Here is a 21458-nt window from a genome sequence, read left to right on the forward strand (position 1 = left end):
TCCACCATTCAAATAATTCAGTTCAACAAATATGTACTTAGGAATTCACTAAGAAGAGCGCATTAGGGTCAGACACGATAGGGATATACACATAACCTTTGACTTCAAACATTCCTGAACAGCATAAAACATAATCAAGTAGAAATGCCTGAGACACTAAAAGATAGGGCTTTGGGTAATCAGAAAAGGAAGAAATCAAACGAATGTGGATGATTTCTATAGCAAGTAACAGAAAATCTCAAGGCAAAGCTACTTAATAAAGCAATTCAGGTAGGGTGGCTCTAGGCATAGTAAACGGGGCTCCAGTTCTACTTTTCTGCAATTCTGTGGGTGCTGCCCTCCTTCATGGAGGCATCGCCTTCGAGCTACTAGAAAAATGGCTACAGCAGTCCCAGATGTCACATCCAGATAAAACCAACCCTGGAGAGAAGAGGGACCATCTTTTTTCTTCCTTTTCTCAAATGCAAGAAAACCTTCCCCAGAAGCCTCTTGCAGATTTCTCTTTTATCTCCCATCAGCCAAAACTGTCTCTCGTATCCATTACTAGAACAGTCACTCCAGAGGGAATGAGATCCACTACAACTAAGATTACCATGGATACCGGTAACCATCATGACCATCACTTCAGTGTTGGCTGAGTATTTCAAGAATATTCCCGGCCTTGCAATGAAGAAGAAATAAAAAAGAAAAATACATAAGCAAAGGAAGAGATGTGCCTAACTGGAAGAAGAAAGCCAAATTCTGAAATCATACATTAAATACACTGTGAGGGATAAAGAATTCTCTTAAACTGCACTGTTGTCTTTCCCAGTGATACAAAAATTAACTTACTGTTCATCAGTAAATGCTAAGAATGCAGAAGTCATCCTATTTTTATGGAAAGGATTGAGGTTATTTAATTACCAGTGGGGACAATCAGACTTACCACTCCTCATCAGTGGAGCCACCCATTCAGCTGCGTCTGGGCTTAGAACATTCCATATTATGCATCCAGATGACTCTGCAGACTCACTGCCAATAGTTGTTCCTTGAAGGTTTCTTCTATCTGGGGAAGAGGTTTCACTCAAAAATCCACACATTCCAAACTGGCCCTATCTGCAAATGAAAGCATGCAATTAGGAGGCAAAAAGCTGCAGGGAGCAATTCCCCCTCCCCCATCTACAATTAACTGATCCATAGGAAAACTGAACTCAAACATCAGACTAAGCACCACATTTAAACTAAGCAACCTACACTTCAACACTTGTAACATGCTTATTATATGTGGTTACCACCCTTTCCCCATCATATAAATCTGTTGTTGCTTCCACAGTATACCAGGTACAACCCTACCCAACATTGCCAGTAAGCAGAATTCAGCAGACAGATATTTTTGTTGGACCCACGCAAGGTTGGTCTACACAGTGTGTTAAAGGATAGCTACCTACATTTATAAATCAGAAGACTTCACCTGAAAAATCAACACTTCTAGCTCTCTGGAAAAATCAGAAAATCTGGCAATACTGGACCCATGTTCCCACATGGTAATAATCTGTTGGAGCTGATTAACAGTTCGCCCTCTAGGTGGGGCATGGACTTTGCAGTTCTCCAAAGACAACGCCACTCTTTGATGTTACAACCTGGCTCACAGTTACCTGCCTGGACTCCACAGGCATCTGAGCTTCCAAACTCTGCTACATATTTCTAGTAGCTCCCAGGGAACATTTTATTATTGCCAAAGCCAGGCATGTTTTTCTGCCTTGAGGATATAATATAGCATAAGGGAATAACAACATGGGCTTAGTCAGAGCACCCAAGACCTGAGTTCTAATTCTGTAAATGACTAGCTATGGGACCTCAGGCCTGTTTTTAACCTAAAATATATTTCTTCATTTACAAGCACCCAAATAAACCTATAAGCATTTAACACAGTAGGCAAACAGGCCTAAAATCTAACCTGTCCAAGCTGAATTGATAATCTTAAATCCACTGCTTCCTCATTCTTCCTCATCTCAGTAAATCATACCATGATCCACACAGTTCTGCTCAAGCCACATACATGAAAGTCCTTACCATATACTCTCCTTGTCCCCCAAAATCATCAGCAAGGCAATTGATTCGCCCTCCAAAATACATAATTTGAACAGATGGTTAGAATTCCAGCCATGAAAACAAACAGCAATTCCTCCCTCAGAATCAAATACTTTGCTGAAAGCCTACAAATTCAACTACTTAAATAATAGTACCTTGAAATGTCAAGGTTCCATATTATGAGGAATATTAATATTTAAAGAAAAATGAAGACAAATATCGGGGATGCTGCACACCACTCCTTGCAAGGTATTGATATTACAATTCATAAGCTTACGCAATTCTTCAACTCTAAGCTGACAAGGAACTAAGAGGCTATGCTAAATCTTATAATGAAATCGGGAAAACCAAAAGACTACTGTTAGCAGAACTAAAGTGATTTTAGGAACATTGCAGGACACATGATCAACACTCAAAAACGAACTCTATTTCTATAAAACAATTGTTCAAAGATCAGAAACTGACACTGTAAAAAAAGTTCATTTATAATATGAAAAATATGAATTATTAATCAATTATCAAATGATGTGCAAAGACAAACAGAGACACTATATTCATAGATCAGTGCAGTCAATGGTGTTAACATGTCAATTCTCCCCAATTTAAGCAATAGAGTCAGCGCAATTCTAGTTAAAATACCAGCAGACTTTTTTGTAGAAACTGACACGTTGATTCTAAAATCACATAGAAATGCAAAAAAAGATAGAATAATGAAAATAACTTTGAAAAAGAATACCATTAGAAACCTTATACTATGTGAATTCAAGGTTTATTATAAAGCTATAAAGAAAAAGTACTGATACAACATGGATAAACCTTGAACATACTAAGTGAAAGAAGACAGTTACAAAAGGCCACATGTTACCTACTCTGCTGACAGAAATGTAAAATTGTACAGCTACTCTGGAAAACAGTCTAGCAGCTCCTCAAAATGTTAAACATAGAATTACCATATGATCGAGCAATTCCACTCCTAGGTATATATCCAAGATAAATTAAAACATATCCACACAAAAAAACCGGTACGTGAATTTTCATAGCAGCATTGTTCATCATAGTTGTTTGGGTTCACTATCTATTCATTAGTGAATAGATAAGTCAAATGTTGTATATCCTACAATGGAATAATACTTAGCCATAAAAGAGAATGATGTACTGATATACACTATCCAGATCACACTTGAAACATTATGTGAAATGAAAAAAAGCCAGTTGGCCACACAGCATATAATTCCATTTATATCACATGTCCAAAGAGACAAATCTAGAAAGACGAAATATGTTAGTGGTTGCCAGGGGCTGAGGAGAGGGAAGAACGGGGAATGACTACTAATTCCTTTTTTTTTTGGGGGGGGGAGGCTGATGAAAATACTGTACAATTAGATAGTGGCAAGGGCTGTATAACACTGACTTATGTATTTTAAAAAGGTGTTTATGTTATATGAATAATCTCAATAAGGCTGCTACAGTAAACAAAATAATTTCTCCCCTCACTCCCGCAAAACAGAAAAATCGGTTACTTAGGACGTACTCTCGGAAGTACTAAGTTCTGCTCTGTGACATTGCCAAAGTGCTTCTGCAACAGGTTCCACAGATTTGTACTCCCTCCAGCACTGCATTTAGCACCTGTGTCACTGTGCGCATGTCTGAATCAGCACCATCTCCTAAATCTGATAAAAAAAATTTTATTATTGGTTAAACACTTTTCCCTCCTATTTTCATCATATATTTCTTTTCAAAGGATCAGTTCTTAGCCTTTAAACTTTGCCATCCTTATGCATACAGCACAAATGCTTCAATTTCTCAGGAAATGCAGAAATAGTTACTTTCTTGCCATTTTGGTCAGCAATAATTAACTCATCCCAATGGGTTCCATTTCAGCTTTTAACAATAAAACCTGCCTTGAAGTCAAATATTTTGAACAGTTATAAGAAGCACTCTGCTTCTCAGACAGGGAAATTAAGAGGGTCACTACAATATGAGTCCACCTGGGTTACGTCTATTTCCAGTTTCCTGACTGCAATTCACTTTCAAGTGAAACGTCCAAGTGGCTCCCAAGATATTTCAAAACCATAAGGTGTAGCAGAAAGGAAATGAAACATTTATCAGCATCTTCTACAAGCCAAGTGCTTTATGTGTATTACTTCATTTAATCTTAATAAGCCTATTATCCTCACTTAAATGAAAAGGAAAATAAAAATCACCAAGGGTAAGAACTTGCCATGCAGCAAATATGTGCCAGAGTTAGGGATCAAACTGAGGTGTGTCTAACTCCAAAGTCCATATTCTTTCTGCCACTGTACAGCGCTTCCCAAGCTTACTGACTCTGAAAAATCAGAAAGGACTTCAAATGGGAGTTCTGCCACTTACTGTGTGACTAGTTTCTAAGCTTCTTTAGAACAGTTTACAAAAACAAAATAATAAATGTAAAAAGAGGAGGCTAAAAACTCACTGTGAAATGAAACTTTTTAAAAAATAACATTTTTTTTAAAACAGCAAAACGTATGGAATAATTATAAACAGTTTTCTCAAATTTATCTCAAGATTCACTTTACCTTCCAACAAACAGAGACACCTGCGTACCCATTCACAAACATAATGTGCATGAAAAACATTTTTTAGTGACTACACTGCCAGTCTCTAAACAAGAAATACATCATTTCTCAGTAAAAAAGTCCACATTGACTACACTGCTTTTTGTTTTTCTTTACCATGTGAGAAGTGCTTTCCGCAACACATGCACTGTCCAGGATGTAGCATTGCAGGGTAAGAGAAATGGCTACTGAACAGAAAAACACTACAAGACCTTGCGAGCAAGCAGTAATACAACACAGAAAATGACATAGCTAAAAACAAGGCAAAACATCAACAGCCTACTCTACCCTAGGTAACAGGGACCTTTCCTGTGGCAAAGGAAAAAACATTTAAATTATAAAACCCTTAAAGGATATTTGATTGGCTTTAAAAATTGCTACTTTAGGCCCAGTGCAGTGGCTGGCGCCTGTAATCCTAGCACTCTGGGAGGCCGAAGGAGGAGGATCCCTTCAGCTCAGGAGTTCAAGACCAGCTTGAGCAAGAGTGAGACCCCATCTCTACCACAAACAGAAAAAATTAGCCAGGCATGGTGGCGCATGCCTGTAGCCCCAACTACTCGGGAGGCTGCGGCAGGAGGATCACTTGAGCCGAGAAGTAGGAGGTTGCAGAGAGATATGACTACTCCACCAGCACTCTAGCCCCAGCAACTGAGTAAGAACTGTCTCAAAAAAAAATTGCTGGCTGGGCACGGTGGCTCACACCTGTAATCCTAGCACTCTGGGAGGCTGAGGCAGGCGGATCGTTTGAGCTCAGGAGTTCAAGACCAGCCTGAGCAAGAGCGAGACCCCGTCTCTACTAAACATAGAAAGAAATTATACAGACAGCTAAAACATATATACAGAAAAATTAGCCGGGCATGGTGGTACATGCCTGTAGTCCCAGCTACTTGGGAGGCTGAGGCAGGAGGATTGCCTGAGCCCAGGAGCCTGAGGTTGCTGTGAGCAAGGTTGACGCCATGGCACTCTAGCCCAGGCAACAGAGTGAGACTCTTGTCTCAAAAAAAAAAAAAAAATTGCCACCTTAAGACCTAAACAATTACTTGACAAGATTGGGACTGGTAATTTCCAAGAATGCAATACACCAATACATATCAGCAATTCTTCCACAAGAATTTTAAGTCATAAAACAAAAGTCAAATCAAACATTAACATAAGAATTCTTACATGCTAAATTTTCTTTTTCTAAGAACTCCCTCACTCTGACCACTCTGACACATAAAAAGGGTAGCAATATCTAATAAAACTGTCATACTACACATAGATGAAGGCTGTCAAAAAAACACATTTTTCTTCTAGAAGTTTTTAATATTAAGACATCAGTAGGACTTGAGCAATCTAAAAAATATGAACATATTTACAGGCCCATATTTCACCATATGGCTATTTAAAATAATTCTACTTTACATAGAGTCAGGGACGGTTTGTGTTAGCTAGTATAAGACAATCAGGCTAGTATAAAACAATGGTGAGAGAGCTCTTAAGAAAACAATTACTGCTTAAGTAATTCTTGTCTCCAGTTGACTCTGCCACATCCTGCTCTCCATAAACACCATTGTTTTTAATCACAACTTTACTGACAGCTTTACCCTTGTCAAACAAAATTTTCACTTTCCAATAAGACCCTTTCAAACTGAATAAAAAGCAATGCTTATATGATCATAACATTTGCTAAGGCAAAATGTTATAGAATAGTATGTATAATAAGATCTTACTTTTGTGAAAAAGCATATATTCACTGATTTATCTAGAAGGACACTCAGCAAAATATTACCAGTGATTGGTTATCTTGCGGTGGTAGGAGTAAAGGTTTCTTCTTTACCTTATATGTACTTTCTGATGCTCTATATTAAACACTTTTTTTCATATGTACATAAGAGACAGAACAATTTGAGATAAAGGATAGGAAACGTAGGTGTCATATTTTATAATAATTCAATGCCACCAGTTCAAATCCACTTATTCAGAATTAACATAAAGCAAATGTTGCTCAAGAAATACCAATAAATTCCCCTGAGCCAACAAAGTTCAATTTTTAAACAATAAACTTCCTCAGATAAGAAAATGATGTCTGTAATTTCATGTCTCTTTACTGGAGAGCTGGGGGGAGGGTTGGAAATGGGCTGGAATGTCCAGGCAACCACAGGAAAGATAACAGGAAAAAACTCGAGAAACAAGACAAAATCATTTCATTGATTTAGTGACATTTATTTACAGAAGAAATCACGGAGTAGCAGAAGTAAGTGATCAGAAAATGTAAGCAAGCACTTCAAGAGTAATAATGGGCACAAGAAGAAAAAAGCCAGAAAAAAAAAAAAAACCAAAGAACTGAATTCAGACGCATTTATGTAAATCATTCTGGGGGAAAAAAAAGGGTAGATAATGCTGTATCACTAACTGAATCGGATCTGCTTTCTTGACTAGAAAAGGAACACCTTTCAAAAGGCTTATTTACTGCTCAGTAGCAAAACCAAGAACACTCAGAGGAATCTGAAGATCTTTTGTGCCTGCTTTGGAATAAGCTAAACTGTTAGATATACAGTTAAATAATTAACATACAAACATATAAATAGCTAATTTTATGCATTAAATGAATCTTAAGTAATCATCAGATGTGAAGGGAACATAATTTTGAAAAAGAAAGAAGGTAAAGCACTGAGGTAATTTCACTAACTCCTACGAAGAAATTATCTTTAAACCAAACCAAGTAACTCTACTAGGTTAAAACATAAGAAATTGCCAATATTCAAGCAAAAACCAGCAATTTCACATGGGCCCACCAAGTGGTCTCCTGATAAATACTGAATCACCACCTCTTTTGAAAGAAAGAGCCCTGATCTTCAGCTTTTGCCCATTCCTGTGCTGTAACTGTCCCCCCATGGCCAGTCCAAGCTGCAGACGAGGCACCGGGCAGGACTCGGAGCAAGAGGCACAGGCACCCACCGACGTCAGCACCACTGGCTCCACGGGACACGCTGAGGACCAGAGCAGGTCCCAGACTGTCTCACCCTTTTCTAAAACCAGGCTTTTGTCTGATCCAGTTTCTGTCTTCCCCAGGTCAGAAGAAATGTGCTGTTGACAGTTTAAAATACTAGTACACTAAAGTCATTCATAACAGAACAGATGAGACTGGTACCTGGTTTCATCCATTCAACACTTTACTGCACACCTGTTTGGTGCCAGGTAGCGTTCTGGGCATTGCGGATATCAGGGAACAAGACAAAGGAGGTCCCTGCTCTCATAAGAAATATATATAAAAATACATAATTTCAAGGACTGAGAAATGCCATGAAGAAATTAAAACAGTAATGGGGAAGCTATTTTAAACTGAGTGGTGAGTTAGGTGATATTTAAGCTGAGACCTTAAAGTTAAGGGGCCAGGCTCAAGATCTGGGAAAGACCATTCAGACAAAGGAATTGACTAGTGTAAAAGTCCTAAGGCAAGACCAAGCATGGCATGTTTGAGAAATTGAACAGACTAACTTGGATAGAATATAATGAGCAAAGGTGAGATTGTCTGAGAGGTTGTCAGAGGCAGGAAGATCTCCTGAGCCCAGGAATTCAAGACCAGCCTGGGCAACACAGCAAGACCTCATCTCTAAAAAAAAAAAAAAAAAAAAAAAAAATTCTGCTCAGCTGGGCACGGTGGTACACGCCTGTAGTCCCAGCTACTCAAGAGGCAATGGGCCGGGTGCGGTGGCTCACGCCTGTAATCCTAGCACTCTGGGAGGCCGAGGCAGGTGGATTGCTCAAGGTCAGGAGTTCGAGACCAGCCTGAGCAAGAGCGAGACCCCGTCTCTACTAAAAATAGAAAGAAATTATCTGGCCATCTAAAATATATATATAGAAAAAAATTAGCTGTGCATGGTGGCACATGCCTGTAGTCCCAGCTACTGGGGAGTCTGAGGCGGTATAGGATCGCTTAAGCCCAGGACTTTGAGGTTGCTGTGAGCTAGGCTGATGCCATGGCACTCATTCTAGCCCGGGCAACAAAGCGAGACTCTGTCTCAAAAAAAAAAAAAAAAAAGAGGCAATGGCAGGAGATTGCCAATGTAAAAACCTCCAATAGAAGTCTCATAGTTTTAGGGAGGGATTTTCAGTGTACAAAAATGTATTGGTATACCTGTCCTCTTGGTACTGTACTGCCTATTTAGTCCCCCCTTAAAAAAGGAGAGGAATATAAGTACATTTATTGTTTTGCATGGTAAATTAGTAGCTAGCTACAACAATCCCAGGAGTTATGATCACACCATTACACTCCAGCCTGGGCAACAGAGCAAAATTATGTCGCTTTAAAAAAAAAAAACTGTGACTACAGCTGAAATAAACTTAGTGGTAGGACTACACACCAGCTCAGAAGGCAAAAATGCCAGATCACACTCAGATGAGCTAAAATAAACCATACCTTTCCCCTCAATCCCTTTTCCCACTGAGCTGGACCCTGAGCAGGTGAGGATGTCATATTGAAGAGAATCTGGCAAAGTAAAAAGAGAGATCAAGTAGGAATCTTCCTCCAAAGCAGGCTTCTAGGTCTGAAACAGTGGGAACCAAAAGGAAAGTTAAGAATTGTGTGAGAGTCTCAACACTGATTAAACTAAACTGTACCCTTCTAATGACTAAAATAAGATTATGAATGACAAGTAACCACAAGAGTTTTTATTACCTGGAAGTTACTGGAAAAGCTACCTGATCTTACTAAGAGCTCATCCAGAGGTAGAGACTGAATCTATGGCGGGTCTGAAGGCACAGTGAAAACTGTTTTCTGCTTAACCTTACCAAGTCCCATTCACTGAACATACTAGTTCCACAGATACCCATAAATTTCCACTACATGTAAGGCATAAAATATACACAATGCTAGATGTAGTAAAAATTCATTTTTGCTTTACTAAGCAAAAAGTGAAAGCAAATTATTAAGTCAAATAAAACAAAAGTCATTTTATGTTTGAGTACAAGTACAAAATTTGATCATGGAAGATGTCATAAGAAATCTTAGCGTGAGTTTCTAAGCAGGCAGGCGACAAAATAGAAATATCAGGGCTCACCATTTAGTCATTTTCAAAGTCACCTCTATTTAATTCGGGCTTATCTAATGCATTCTAGGAAAAGGAGTGAGCATGTGTTACTGTAATTTTGACTGGAATACATTTACAGGTATTTTACAGTGTCAAGATAAAGACAATAGAGACAATTTATTACCAAGTCTTTCTGGCATTTCAATCCAGAAACCCCATTTGGATGCAGTCACAGAGCAGTCTCAACTAAATTCTACTCCATTCATAATCTGGTAGTATTACAGAAAGATTCAAGCATACTTAAGCTTTGAACGGAGGCAGCAAGTCAATATTTAATATGCTAAATTCCAAGTTTTTCCAGGAAGTATGAAAAAAAATCAGAAAAAATGCTATCACCTAACTAGCAAGCAAGCTTTAAGGATAAGCACATGTTTTACTCAGTTCCTCTCAAGAATACACAGAGAACCTACAATGCCCCATTCTGACGCAGACCTAAAACATTACTAACATTTAACATTCAATAAAATGTTAAAATATTTGTTTCATAAAAACTGAGATAAAAAAACACTAAAACAGGCCAGGTGGGGTGGCTAGTACCTGTAATCCCAGCAGTCTGGGACCCAGAGGCTAGGAGTTCCAGACCAGCCTCCGCAACATAGCAACACCTTGTCTCTACAAAAAATTTGAAAATTAGCTGGGCACGGCAGTGCAAGCTTGTAGTCCCAGCTACTAGGGAGGCTGAGGTAGGAGCATCGCTTGACCCCAGGTGTCTGAGGTTGCAGTGAGTGATAGTCATGCCACTGCACTCCAGCGTGGGTGACAGAGTGAGACCCTGTCTCTAAAATTTAAAAAAAAGAAAAACAAAAAAAAACAACACTACAATAAATCAAAACCAATAAGCATGTTTCATTGTGAGTGAAAAATCTTACAAAACCTTAAAAAATCCCAGATTCATCCTAAAACAGATGAGAAACCTAAACATTTTCATGTTTTTTAAAAAGACAACTGGGAATTAAAAACATAATGCAACCTATACTAGACAATTAACATGAGAAATTTGTTATATAGCATTTAAATAAAAATTTTAAAATTCAAAAATGTTTTCTACAAATGCTAATTGATAAACTCTCACAATCTACACAGGCAAACATGGGCACAGCTGCAAATGCCACATTAGCATCATTGTTAATCACTAGATTAATTACATCTGAGAGAAAAGAAATTCCTTCTAGATCACTCTGAAGGGTCTTACAAAAAAATGAACCACCCCCGCCCCCAGCAGACACATCTACCTCGATGAAGAAAACACCAACATTTCAAATATTCCAACAATTACAAAATAGGATAATCCTGGAATTTACTCAGCCTCAAAACATTATGAACTACTCCAACACAGGAATAATACTTTAAAAACATTTACAGTGTTTTCTAAAGTACAAAAAATATTCATTATGAATCCTGATTTCTTGGAAAAATTATTTTAATATATCTCAATGCTGTTAATTGTCAAGAATTCTGATGACGCGCTTATCCAAAAAAACATGCCAGGCACTTTTTATTTAACACACCACAGCCTGCTTCCACTGCTCTGTATCATCACTATTAGATTCTTATCAACACCAGACTGATAGCGGTAAACTGTCAAGAAATACACATTTCTTCCTCCAAGAAATACACATTTAAAGAAAAACTCTCACAACTCTCTACCACTAAAATTTGAGGGATTCCTTTCCTTATTATTCCTAGGAACAACAATCATAAAAAGCTAATAGCCAGTAAGTCTAAAATCGAAAAGTTCTATTTGAACGTATACATTATTTTCAACAATGTACAAACCATTAGAAGCATTGACAAGTCAAAAGGGTCCATCAAAATTCAAAAGCTAACTGCAAAAAAAAATAGTAATCTACATTATTTTGTAAAGATCAAGATTGGCTTTGGAGTGCACTAACTCAGACTTCTGAAGAGGCCAAATATTGTTTTTACACATATATAAATAAGAAAAATAGGCAATGCAACCTTAGAATAAATGCAATACTAAAAATTTCATCCTCTTTTTAATAAGCAGTTTTATCAGTTGTAAAACTACAGGTAAAGTCCATATATGGAACCACAAATTGTTACTAATAATCCTTCAAATTTCAGCACTATCAAGTTAATACTGTATTTGTTTGTAAATAGTAAAGAAAAGGACAAAATAAAATTCCTGAAATGGTGCTTTACTTAAAAACGTTTCTTATGGAAAAGGAATCCAATGTTTATCATCAGTGATTTTTAAACATAGAAAATATTGTTGTTGCAAAGATTATTTACAGAACACAGAAACAGAAATACATGACCTTTTAATAAATACACTGTACTAAAATCTTCTTGTGAGAGAGATAATAAAAACACCAGTTTGTTAAATCTCTTCCTCCCTTCTTTTTAAAATGTAGATAGATTTTACTAAATAGACAATATGAAAGTGTAACCCAATAATCTTAGCCCTTTTGAGCTACTTATTAACTTTTAAATAGACTGTTAGGAATTTACAGTTCCTGCAGTTCACCTGCCATCTTTCCCAACTTAAAGCAGGCACTAGGCGTTTAAGACAGCCTCCACATGCAACATCGATTATAAGAACTTTATGCTCGTTTTAAAAAAGGATTATTGTGAGTTTTGTTCGTCCCCAGAAACACCGCTCAACACAGATCTCAGCACATAATAGATGTTTAATGAATATCTGCTGAGTAAATGGTAATGTTTAATTGTATTAGTGCAACATTAGTTTTTTTTTTTCTCCTTCAATTTACAGTTCTCCCTTGTTGGAAAAGAAACTGAAGACCATACCAGTCCCTCAAAAACACATAAACAACTTTATTCACAATGAAAAATAAAGCTGGGTCTCAAAATACAATCCCAGCGCCTCTTTATGTTCTCCATTATTTTTAAACAAAATGAGAAATAAAGCCTGTTTTTAAGAAATAGATAATGTATACCAACTTTTCTCAAAATAAAAAATTCACATTTCAAACTTATTTTCTATGTTAGTAGCACTGAGAGTAACAACTGATTTTCCAAAGTATGCATATATTGGGTAAAAATCAAGAACAGGCATATAAACAAAACTACATGTTTTTTGCCAATGTTTTTTCCTTAATCTTAGGCAAAAGGGTATGTGCCTACATTTTACTAGATGTGAGACCCGCTTTGTCTGATGTTTCCAGATTCATTCGTTCAACAAATATTTTAATGAGCATCTACTGTATTCCAAACCCTTTAACGTTTAAATTTTGTAAGCTGCACGGCACCACCAAATTTCTCTACGAAGCCTTATCATTTAAAATAATTGCGAGGTAATAAGGAATCTCAACACTGTTTATTGCACATATTTAAGTCAGTGGATTGGGGCGCTTTTTCAGCTGTTAAAGCGGCAGGGCGAGCCACTACCCACCACGCCCGGGACCAAAGTCACAACCCGCAGCCACAGCCGGTGACCCACCTGCGGGAGTCGCCCGCGCTCCTCCGACGAGGTGGCGGGACTTTCGCTCCGAGCCCGGCGAGCTCCGCGGCGGGACCCGCGGGCGGGACGCGCCGGGCGCCTCGGGCGACAGTCGGGGCTCCGGAGCCCGGGTCCCCGCCCCGCCAACCCGCACCCGGAGACCCCGGGCGTCCCCGCCCGCCCCTCGCGCCACCCTCACGACCGCCAGACCCGCCAAGTGGGGGAGGGGCCCGCATTTCCATGTCCCCGCGCGGGCGCTCGGCCGCCTCAGTGCCCGCCTGCCTGAATTCCGAGCTGCGCTCGCGTCGGTTCCTCAGAGAGAAGGGACGAAACCCAAAGGGCAGTCCTCGGGGGAGAGACCTCGCCCAAACCTGGAAGCGGAGCCGCAGGCGCAGCCCGCAGCCCCCGGCGCGAGGCTGGCAGGGCCGGGCCGCGCTCACCGCGGAGCCCTCGGGGACCGGGGTTCGGGGCTTCAGGCCGCCGCGCAAGGGCCCGAGAGGGGGAGGCGCGGGGCCGGCGCTGCACTCACCGTCGCCATTGTCTCGGCCGCCCGCTCCGGCAGCCCCGCTGCCGGGACGGCTCCGCGGCTCCTGCCGCCCCCAGGCCCGCAGCTGCGCTCCCGGCGCGCTCGCCGCTTCCGCTTCCCGGCTCCGTCCGCCCCGCCCAGACTCGTGCGCAGGCGCAGGAGCAGGCGTCCGGAGATCCGAGAGCGGCGGGAGGGCGGGGCTCCGTGACGCAACCGCCGCGGCGGCCATGCCGGGCCCGCCCCAACCCAGACAGGCCCCGCCCCAGCCCCGCTCCGGCCCCGCCCCAGCCAGGCCCCGCCCCGGGATGGGCGGTGGTGGCGGCACCCCCACCCCCACGCCGCGCAGCCGCTTCCGAGGCGAGCCGCCCGCCGGCAGCAGGGGGTGGAGCCTGCGCGGGAAAGCGCGCGCGGAAGATGGCGACCGAGCCTGGGCGGGAGGGCGCGCAGAAGATGGCGACCGAGCCTGGGCGGGAGCGCGCGGGAGCGTCTTCCCCGCCCGGCCTGCAGGCGGCTGCGGGTGGCGCCTGCCCGGCCGCGCAGGGGCGGTGTCTGCGCGCGCTGTGGGGCGCGGCCGCGCCCTGACGAGGAAGCGGGGGGCCGGGCTGGCGGGGGACGAGGTGTCTGTCAGTGGCAGGTGAGACCTCGAGGTCCTGAAACCCTCCGACCACTGTGTTTTTCAATGTAACAGTCAGAATCGTTTTGTCATTCACTGGCTTCAGGCCCAGCACATCCAGCTGGCTTTTTTTTTTTTTTTTTTTTTTATACAGAGTGTTGCTTTGTTGCCCCGGCTAGAGTGAGTGCTGCGGCGTCAGCCTAGCTCACAGCAACCTCACACTCCTGGGCTTCAGCATCCTCCTGCCTCAGCCTCCCGAGTAGCTGGCACTACAGGCATGCGCCACCATGCCCGGCTAATTTTTTCTATATATATTTTTAGTTGGCCAGATAATTTCTTTCTATTTTTAGTATAGACGGGGTCTGGCTCTTGCTCAGGCTGGTCTCGAACTCCTGACCTCGAGGGATCCACCAGCCTCAGCCTCTCAGAGTGCTAGGATTACAGGCGTGAGCCACCACGCCCGGCCCTGGATTTTTTAAATAGACTTCATTTTTTGTTATTCAGATATTGTATCACAAAGTTTTTTTCTATTATCTCCTATGTACTACACCATATTAGCATAATGAAGGAAAAGTATCACATCATCATATCAATTCTTACAGAAGGAGCTTTAAACAAAATACAATGCCATTTTTTTATCTAAAAACCAAACAAGCTAGGTATAGAATGCAATATTATTAGCATGATAAAAAGCACTTATGGAAAACACACAGTGAACATTATCTCAATAGTGGGGACTGAAAGCTTTTATGGCTAAGATCAGGGACAAAGCAAAGATGCTCACTTTCACCTCTGCATACCACATTATACTGAACAACAAATCTGGAGGTATGACATTACGTGACATCAAATTATACTACAAGGCTACAGGAACCCAAACACCATGGTACTGGTGTAAAAAACTGAGACTAATCCAAGGGAACAAAATAGAGAACCCAGACATAAAACCATCTACCTGGCACCAACTGATTTTTGACAAAGCAGAAAACATACACTGAGGAAAGGAAGTCCTATTTAATAAATAGTGCTGGGAAAATTGGATATCCATACGCAGAAGAAGGAAACAGGATCCCTCTCTCACTATATACAAAAATCAATTCAAGATGGATTAAAGACTTAAATGAAAAGCATGAAACCATAAAAATTCTAGAAAAAAAGTAGGAAAAACTTTTGAGACTTCAGCCAAGTCAAAGAATTTATGACCAAGACCCCAAAGACAAATAGCAAAAACAAAAATAAATAAATGGGACTTAATTAAATTAGAAAATTTGTACACAGCAAAGGAAATAACCAACACCCTGAATAGACAACCTACACGATGGGAGAAATACTCATAAACTATACATCTGACAAAAGACTGATATCCAGAATCTACAAAGAACTCAAACAAATCAGCAAGAACAAAATGAACACCCTCATCTGAGAATGGGCAAAAGACTGAAACAGACATTCTTGGAAAGAAGATAGACAAATGGCCAAGAAACATATGAAAAACTGCTCAACATCACTAATCACCAGAGAAATGCAAATTAAAATTACAATAACGTACCACGTTACCCCAATCAGAATAGCCATTATTAAAAAGTCAAAAAACAGGGCCGGGCACAGTGGCTCACGCCTGTAATCCTAGCACTCTGGGAGGCCGAGGCGGGTGGATGCTTGAGCTCAGGAGTTCGAGACCAGCCTGAGCAAGAGCGAGACCCCGTCTCTACTAAAAATAGAAAGAAATTATCTGACCAACTAAAATATATATATATAGAAAAAATTAGCCTGGCATGGTGGCGCATGCCTGTAGTCCCAGCTACTCGGGAGGCTGAGGCAGTAGGATCGCTTCAGCCCAGGAGTTTGAGGTTGCTGTGAGCTAGGCTGACACCACGGCACTCACTCTAGCCCGGGCAACAAAGCGAGACTCTGTCTCAAAAAAAAAAGAAAAGTCAAAAAACAATAGATGCTGCCACAGATGCAGAGAGAAAGGAACGCTGATACATTGGTGGGACTGAAATTAGTAGAAACTCTATGGAAAACAGAATGGAGAGTCCTCAAAGAAACAAATGTAGACCTACCATTCGATCTAGCAATCCCACTCCTGGGTATCTACTCAAGGGAAATGAAGTCATTTTATCCTGCACTCGAATGTTTATAGCAGAACAATTCACAATTGCAAAGATGTGGAATCAACGTAAGTGCCCTTCAATTCATGAGGGGACAAAAATGTGTGTGTATATATGTGTGTGTGTATGTATATAAATCATGAAGTACTATTCAGCCATAAAAAGGAGGGAAACACCAGCCAGAGCAAGAGTGAGACCCAGTCTCTAAAAAAAAAAAAAAGAAAGAAAGAAAGAAAGAAAGAAAGAAAGAAAGAAAGAAAGAAAGAAAGAAAGAAAGAAAGAAAGAAAGAAAGAAAGAAAGAAAAATAAGGCAGGCATGGTGTCATGTCCCCGTAGTCCCAGCTACTCAGGAGGCTGAGACAGGAGGATCACTTCAGCCCCAGAGTGTGAGGTTGCAGTGAGCTATGATCATGCCATTGCCATGTATCCCAGGAAACAGAGCAAGACCCTATCTCTAAAAAAAAAAAGGACTGAAGTAATGTCATTTGCAGCAATGTGGAGGGAACTAGAAACCATTATCCTAAGTAAACTATCTCAGGAATGAAAAACCAAAAACCATATGTTTTCACTAATAAGTGGGAGCTCCTAGGTGGATATACATGGACACAAAGCGATATAAAGGACATGAAAAACCCATAGGGGGGGGAGAGAGGGAGAGTTGTTGTAAGATAAAAACTTGCCCACAATGAACACTATTCTGGGGATGGACACACCAAAACCCTTGACTTCAACATCATACAAGACATCCATGTAACAAAAAGACTTGTACCACCTTAATTAGCGTTTTGAAATAAAAAATAACATTGTACTGAAAGTTCTATCCAGAACATTTACATAAGAACAGGAAATAAAAGGCATCCATATGTGAAAGGAAAGTAAAACTATTCACAGATTCCGAATCACATGATCTTAAGTATACAAAATCCTAAGGAATTAAAAAAATTATTTGAGCTAGCAAACAAATACAGCTTAGTCACAGAACAACATATTAATGCACAGAAATCTATTTTATTTCTTTACACTAGTAATCGACAATGGGGAAATAAAATTAAGAAATAAATTCCATTTGAATAACATCAACAACAATAATCCAGTTAGGAAAAAACTTAACCAAGGTGCAAACCTGTATGTGGAAAATTACAAAATGCTACTGAAAAAATTAAAGAATATCTAAATAAATGTAAAGACAGTCCATGCTCATGGACTAGAGACTGAATGTGTTTGAAGATGGCCATACTACACAAAGTGATCTCAAATTCAATGCAATTCCTACAAAAATCCAAAATGGCCTTTTGGCAGAAATGGGCAAACTGACCCTAACATTCAGATGGAATTTTAAGGGAACACAAATAACCGAAATCTTCTTGAAACAGAAAGACACACTTGGAGCCTCACACTTCTCAATTTTAAATCTTAAACCTTACTGCAAAGCAACAGCAATCAAAACAGGTTGATACCTGCATGAGGGTACACATATAGATCAATGGAACTGAACTGAGAGTCCAGAAATAATTCCATACCTTTACGGTCAATTGATTGTAAACAAGGCCCGAGGTCATTAAATTCAACAAGTGATGTTAGAGAACTATCCACATGCACAGGAAGGAAACTATACTCTTACATCACATCACACACAAAAAAATTAACTAAAAATGGTCCAAAGCCCTAAATGTAAGAGATAAAAACATAAACTCTAGAAGAAAACACGGAGATAAACCTTCATAACTTTGGGTTTAACAATGGCTTCTTAGATCTGACACCATCAACACATCAAGTAGATAAAATATTTCCTCAAAATTAAAAACTTTTGGGAATCCAAACACACCACCAAGAAAGTAAGATGACAACCCACAGAGGCGTGTTATATGTGATAAGGGTCCATTATCAAGAGTATATAAGTAACTTTTAAGACTCAACAGCAAAATGACAAACAACCCAATTACAAAATGGACAAAGAGCTTAAAATACACACTGCACAGAAAAAGACAAGCAAATGGCCAACAAGCACGTAAGAAGATAGTACACATTATGAGTTATTATGGAAATTCACATTCCAACCACAATGACATACCCACTCACACACACTAGAAAGGCTACTGTTAAAAAACATTAAAGATATGTGTTGGCAAGGATGCAGAAAAACTGGATCCCCTTAAACACTGCTTGTAGAAATATAAAATGGCACAGCCTGTGCGTAAAATAGTTGAATGTTCCCCTCAAAAATTTATAAGTAGAATTACCATGGCTCAAGAATTCCATTCCGAGGTATACACCCCAAAGATTAGAAAACAAATGTTCAAACAAGAACTTGTACATGAACATTTATAGCAGCTCTGTTCACAATAGCCGAAAGGTGTAAACAACCCAAACGTCCATCAACAGATGGATGGATAAGCAAAATTCGATACATCATAAACTAATATGTTTATTATTCATCCATCAAAGGGAAAGAGAAAACTGAAATGGAGCAGTTGTTATGGAACACAATATGGCAATACCTCAAAAATTAAGGATGGAATTAACTTACAACACGGTGATTCCACTTCTTGGGTATATACTGAAAAGAACTGAAAACAGGGACTTGAATACCCACGTTCATGGTAGCATTATTCACTGTGCCAAAAGGGCAACACAAGTGTCCACTGACAGATGATCAGATAAATAAAATGTGGTCCATCCACACAATGAAATATAATTCAGCCTTAAAAATGAGTAAATTCCGACATATGTAACAACACAGATGAACCTTGAGTCACCGTGCTAAGTGAAACAACCCAGGCACACAAAGACAAACAGAGTATGCTCTAGTTATGAGGCACCTGGAGTAGTTCTCAGGGGCTAGGGGGAAAGGAAATAGGAAGCGGGTGTTTAAGGAATACAGGGTTCCACTTGGGGAAGATGAAAGAAATTCTGGAGATGGATGGTGGTGATGGTTACACAGCAATGTGCATGTGGTTCATGCCACTGAAGTGTGCACTTAAAAATGGTGAAAATGGTGAATGGTGTATGTATTTAATCATACAGAAAAAAGGAATGAAGTACTGATGTATATCGCAACATGGATGAACCTCGAAAACGTCCTAAGTGAAGGAAATCAGACACAAAAGGCCACATATTATATGAGTCCATTAGTATGAAATGTCCAGAGCAGGCAAATCCACGGCGATGAAAAATAGATTAGTGCTTGCCAGGGACTTGGGGGACAGGGCAAGGAAAGTAACTTTGTAATGGGCTCTGAGTTTCCTTCAGAGGAAGAAGAAAAGCATCTGGAACTATTAATAAATACATGGTTGCACAACACGGCCAATGTATGACACTCCATTGAATTATATATTCACAAGTGGTAAAAATGGTGAAATTTTAAAAGGTGCTTTCCAATATTTACATACATTGTCATAGTATGGACTAGGACTTTGTCATATCGATTGGTGATGTAAACATAAGTGTGCAAACCTGAGATACCTCGCAACTGGTGGACACACGTGTGCACACACACGGCTAGAGAACACAGCAAGGTAACATGTGGTTCAGTAAATTCTTATGAAATTTCCATGATCAATTAGGCCATTTGCCTTTCATTTGGCAGTGAGATTTAATTTTTCTTTACTAATTATCTAAAATATAAACTGTTTTTGACTACTATTTCCTTGGTCTATATATAAATCTGAGTCTCACAAATGATACACTAAATAGTGAATTTTTTTGCCTTTTGAAAAATCACATTATCAACTTTTCTACTGTTAGATACTACAAACTGCTGTGACTTTAAGGCTCTAGCTGGGCAAACGCTTTGAAAATTTGCTAAGGGTGTCCACTGGGTGGATGCCTTGAGAGACCCTGAATAAAAACCCTGACACCAAAACCCGGCTGTGTCCCTGAAAGTGAGAGCAGAGTAGACAGCAGGCAGCTGGGGTAGACTGTGTGGGAGAGGGGAGCAGGCAGGACCGCTCAGGGTCTGGAGGCCATGGCCAGTCCTGCGTTGTTTCTCCAAGGCCAGTAGGAAACCACTGGGAAAGTTATAAATCAGGAGAGCGACATGACGAGACTTGAGTCTGTAAAGCGCTGTTTGCCTTTGTCAGGTTGAGACCACCAGTGTGTGTGTGGGGGGATCTGCGCTCCCCCTGGGGGGCTGCACTGAGAGAGCACGGCATAAACACAGGGTGTTCCTGCCCGGAATGTGCGGTCTGCGTCTGCTCAGGAGGAAGCGCTGCCCAGACCAACCTTGGAGTCATCTCTGCTCTTTAGATCTGCCAAGGCTGGGAAACTGAGGGATAGTCTCAGAAACAGTTCCAGAAAAAGAAAACTGGAACCGAAGGGAAAGACACATTTTTCTCCCAGTTGGGGAAGGCGGTGAAGTGGGCCCGGTGGATCGGACTGTCAGGGAGAAAGGTGTGTTTCCTGATTTGGGGTTAACAGTGATGACCTGGGAGTGTGTGGCTGCTGCAAAACACATGGTGAAACACACGGGAGTACCTACCGTGCAGTCGCAGACCTCACACAGCAATGACGTTGGAGACTCTGAAGGCAGGACACAGAGGACTTTGCGCTGCGATGGCACGTTCCCTGGAAGGAGGAAATTACTGTAAGGAAACTACGTTTATGAACAACCACCTGCACACCCTGCCAGTGAAACAGAGATGACAACGAACTCCCTCACAGAGGCTGAGCCAGACCCACGTCCAGCTCAGAGTCTGATACTCCATTAGGGTAGAGAGGCCACCGCGTGCACGTCACACCCGTGGCTACCACGTCCTGGGCTTGGGGGACCTCAGTGTGGTGGAAACTGTGGTTCCCCGTTTCCAAATGTCCACCCAGAGCCCCTCCCGGGTCTCTGAGGACCGGCCGCCCCTCAGCAGGCGGCTGCAGACAAGAAGGCACTGTCCCCGGGGCTGGGACCGGAAGGTGGCATTCACCCTCGGGGCCTCACGTCTGGGCAGGGGAGGGCCTCACTCACTGGCAGCGGCATCCTCTCACACAGGGCGTGACGCCAGAGGTCAGGAGCAAACAGATGGTATATCTGATATACCATCAGAACAGAAAATGAAATAACT

At 41.0% G+C, this 21458-nt stretch overlaps 1 long non-coding RNA gene across 16 annotated transcripts in view; it reads right to left on the reverse strand.

Moving 5' to 3' along the window:
- The window catches only part of LOC123636547, a 78054-nt gene extending 57125 nt beyond the window's left edge, over positions 1 to 20929 (reverse strand). For 9 of the 16 annotated variants that reach the window (XR_006734602.1, XR_006734594.1, XR_006734592.1 and 6 more), the window contains exons 1-2: positions 13687 to 13813; positions 926 to 1095 (exon numbers count right to left, since the gene is read on the reverse strand). This is a non-coding gene — a long non-coding RNA (uncharacterized LOC123636547). Of the gene's footprint in view, positions 1 to 925; positions 1096 to 3226; positions 3246 to 3601; positions 3741 to 13686; positions 13814 to 20884 lie in introns of those variants that run through there. The other 7 variants (XR_006734598.1, XR_006734600.1, XR_006734596.1 and 4 more) reach the window with 7 other exon arrangements.
- Positions 20930 to 21458: the final 529 nt, after the last annotated feature.

The sequence above is a fragment of the Lemur catta genome, chromosome 4 (assembly GCF_020740605.2).
Source record: "Lemur catta isolate mLemCat1 chromosome 4, mLemCat1.pri, whole genome shotgun sequence".
NCBI classification, from domain to species: domain Eukaryota; kingdom Metazoa; phylum Chordata; class Mammalia; order Primates; family Lemuridae; genus Lemur; species Lemur catta.